The 4,005-nt window shown below is 45.6% G+C and overlaps 1 protein-coding gene across 1 annotated transcript in view; it reads right to left on the bottom strand.

Annotated features, from left to right (window-relative positions):
* ZDHHC7 (zinc finger, DHHC-type containing 7) overlaps window positions 1-3,658 on the bottom strand; it is a 22,427-nt gene extending 18,769 nt beyond the window's left edge. Inside the window, exon 1 of the mRNA XM_011928057.1 lies at window positions 3,569-3,658. The gene's annotated coding sequence lies outside the window, so the exon portion shown is untranslated. The remainder of the gene's footprint in view (window positions 1-3,568) is intronic.
* Window positions 3,659-4,005: the final 347 nt, after the last annotated feature.

The raw sequence follows: 4,005 nt of genomic DNA, 5'->3' as shown, positions 1-4,005 counted from the left end.
CAGCTACTCGGGAGGCTGAGGCAGGAGAATCGCTTGAACCCAGGCGGGTGGAGGTTGCAGTGAGCTAAGATTGCACCACTGCACTCTAGCCTAGTGACAGAGCAAGAAGACTCCCTCTCCAGGAAGAAAAAGAAAAAAGTGCACTTTTCCTGGTAACTGTTTTGACTGCTTCTTTGATCGCACACCCTTCTCTTATCGGTGTTTGCTCTGAGAGCTGTAATATCACAGATAAAGAGACAGGGAAAGGAAGAGACAGTCAATTTCGCCTTAGCTTTCCCATGGGGAGAAAACACTGACAAATATTTTAACGAACGGACCCTGGCACTTTCTCAGAGCAGGAGCGCTCCTCATGCTTTAAGCAGGCAGAGTGCAGAAACCGTGGCTTCTGAAATGCGAATAAAGGAGAGTAATAAGAATGTTCTCAGAGGTCAGGCCACTACAACTGAGTAACAGCACTGGGTGCTGTTTTTCAAATCTGGGTGTGACTTTTTCTTTTCTTAAATGCAACTGGAACACAGCAATTATGAAAACATTTGCCGAATGAACATGTGGTGAAGGTTCATTCGCCAAATACTTTACAAAATTTCCTCTCGATACAAAAATGCTGACTGGTACAAGAGCAAAATGAAATTGTTTTCCAAAGTCAGTAAAATAGCCCTATTTTTCAATCAGATAAAAGCAGCTTTAAAAATGTTTAAGGCTGGGTGCAGTGGCTCACATCTGTAACCCCAGCACTTTGGGAGACTAAGGCAGAAGGATCATTTGAGCCCAGGAGTTTGAGATCAGCCTGGGCACCAGAGTAAGACCTCATCTCTACAGAAAATAAAAATTAGCTAGGTATGGTGGCTTGCACTGTAGTCCTACCTACTAGGGAGGCTGAGGTGGGAAGACTGCTTGAGCCTGGGATGTTGAGGCTGCAGTGAGCCATGATCATGCCACTGCACTCCAGCCAGGGTGACAGAGAAATCCTGTCTCAAAAAATAAAAATAAATAAATAAATGCTTAAGGCTGAGTGTGGTGGCTTACACCTGTCATCTCAGCACTTTGGGAGGCCAAGGTGGGAGGATCTCTTGAGCCCAGGAGTTTGAGATTGGCCTGAGCAACATGTGAAGACCCAATCTCTATAAAAATAATTTTTGTTTTCATTAGTCGGGTGTGGTGGCACGCACCTGTACCCCCAGATGTTTGGGAGACTGAGGTGGGAGGATCGCTTGAGCCTGGCAGGTTGAGGCTACAGAGAGCCACGATCCCACCACTGCATTCCAGCCTGGGCAACAGAGTAAGATCCAGTGTCAAAAAAATTGTTTTAATTAAAAAAAATTTTTAAATAAGCATTTAAGTGAAATAGAAGAAACTAGAGATCAAACGAATTTGGATGGACCCCTTAGCCAGCCATTCCTTCAGCATTTTCTGAACCTGCGTCTTCCGGATCTGTCTGCTCAACATCCCCTGCAAACACCTTTGCAGCGCCCATTTCCTCTACATAAACCCCATTCACCTGCAGAGCCTAACTTTTCTCTCTTCTAGGCAAGCCACCCTGAAAAGGGAGTTCTCCTTCTTCCGAGGAGCACTTTGTGAAGGGGTCTCTAGACATCAGGTGTGACCATCTGGACATGAAGGCTGAAACTGCTTCTGCCTGCACACTAGTAAAGCCTGACTGTCAGAGGGCTGAGAAAGTACCTGGAAGTTTCTCTGCCTCTGCTGAAGCCCTGGACACGCTCACCAGCTCTCCTTCCCGGGCACTTACCACTTGCTACCTGAGAGCTCTTGCAGGTTCCACCTTCCTGCCTGATGTCAGCCCCTCCAGGGGGGTCTGGGTCTCCTCCTGCTCTGTTTCCCTTGTGCCTTGCATGCTGTCTAGCGCACAGCAAGGGCATGTTTGCTAAAAGGCAGACGCAACAAAAAGCAAGCAGTCCTTCTCTCAGATTCCAATCACCTCCCGCTGATTTCCATCTAAGTTTCTTGGTGAATCATATCTGTGGGCCTGGGTACATCAAGGCCGTAAGCTGAAAAATTCCTCTGACCAGAACCATTTTGCTTTATGTTGACTTCTCTAATAGGACACGTTCCATCAGAAAAGGAAGGGTGCTTGCCAGGCGGTCAGACAAGCTATACTTTTGTAAGAGTGCAATGTTTGGGCAGTCTGAGCTCTCTCCAGAAAGCAGGGCCCCTTGAAAGTCTTCTAAAGGCAGACATGTGACACCTGAGCCAGCTCAGCTCTGCCTTCCCAGTTCAGGTCCTGGTGAGACCTCCATGGAGTGCAGGATGCTGCTGTGGCTCCATGTCTGACCTGGGGGTGCGGATGGGCAGGCTCCGCTGTGTAAGGAGAGCGCCCACAGACACCAAACACTGGCCATGGCAGGACGTTCCTATAAGCATGTATTAGGGTGACGTATAACACTTGAGGGCTTTAGTGCCCTATCTATAGGATCCATTAGAAGTCAACAGGAAAATAACATGAGATCGAAAAATCCCTTTATTTTCAAGAAAGCAACAAACAAATATCGCAAGGTTAGGCTGGACAAATACAGCTCTCAGTAACAAAGTGCACTCGGGTCTCTGAGTCACTGTATTTACACTTGAGTAATGCAACAGGAAGGGAGGGGAAGAAATGAAGAAACCATTCCTTTACATGGAACCCTAATCTAAAAGCAAACAGCACGGCCATTTGAGATGTGGTATTAAAATGCACACATTCCTTAGGAGTAAGGGCACAGCCTTATTCTGCACTGAATTCCAAAACCACTGTTGACTTCATACTCAAGACAGTTTCTGAGGGAACCCTGAAAACACTGGGCACTGTCACACAGATGTCCCAGCATCACTTTTCTACTCCAAAGGCTGATTTAATGGGATTTTCTCAACACTCCTGAACCTAAGCTCTTTATCAGCACATTAAATAAAGCCCTGTTTCCCAGAACACCAAAAGCAACACTACAAATCTCCATATTTAAAGGGACAACCACACAAGCAAAAACTTTCCATTTCAGGCCGGGCGCAGTGGCTCATGCCTGTAATCCCAGCACTTTGGGAGGCCGAGGCAGTTGGATCACTGGAGATCAGGAGTTCAAGACCAGCCTGGCCAACATAGTGAAACCCCATCTCTACCAAAAATACAAAAATTAGCTGGGCATGACGGTGGGTGCCTGTAATCCCAGCTACTAGGGAAGCTGAGGCAGGAGAATCGCTTGAACCCGGGAGGCAGAGGTCGCAGTGGGCCAAGATCACGCCACTGCACTCCAGCCTGGGTGACAGAGCGAGACTCCGTCTCAAAAAAAAAAAACAAAACAAAAGAAAAAAAAAACCCTTTCCATTTCAGGTGTAAAGCAAGGTATTCCCCTCATCTTGTAATACTGGCCAAGAACTCATCAATTCAATTCATGGAGTCCGCTCCACAGACACACCCTCCTTTTAGGACAGGAAGGCAGTGGCTGAAAAGGAAAGTGGGCCTGTCGGCCTTTGCACCATGCCTCTGCTTTGCCACATGCACAGGTTACCTTTTTAGTAATACACAAGTGTCAGCTGTGAGAAAGGAAAGTGATTATACCCTAAATCATCATACTCTTACCTCACAAATTATTTCTAAACATCACTTGAACATTTTGTGCCTTTTCTTCAGGATCTTAAGGTGCATACTGTCCTATGTGATCGGATCTGAAAGATAATAAAATCTGATTAGAAAAAGTGATTTCTGACAAACGTTGTATCATATTTCTTAGGGTATGATTTTTGGAGTGTATATAAGCAACGTAACATTTGACACATCAAGTTCTGTCACTCAGAACTATCCTTAAGTATGAAATCATTGCTCTTCTAAGTTTTGATTACTAGGTAAATTCAAAATCCTGGAACTCAAGTAACGTATTTTAAGTATTTCCATTTACCCTCCTACTCTTTTAGCCCCAGCGTTAAATACAGATCTATAAGCTAAAATCCCTCCAGAAAAATCCCCTAGGCCAGACCAAATCCAGCTAGCCTGCACCTCTACTGTAGATAAGCTGATTT

The sequence above is a fragment of the Colobus angolensis genome, unplaced genomic scaffold (assembly GCF_000951035.1).
Source record: "Colobus angolensis palliatus isolate OR3802 unplaced genomic scaffold, Cang.pa_1.0 Scaffold76, whole genome shotgun sequence".
In the NCBI taxonomy this organism is placed as follows: domain Eukaryota; kingdom Metazoa; phylum Chordata; class Mammalia; order Primates; family Cercopithecidae; genus Colobus; species Colobus angolensis.
Note: the sequence above shows the minus strand (reverse complement) of the source record. Positions and strands in the feature narration are given on the sequence as shown.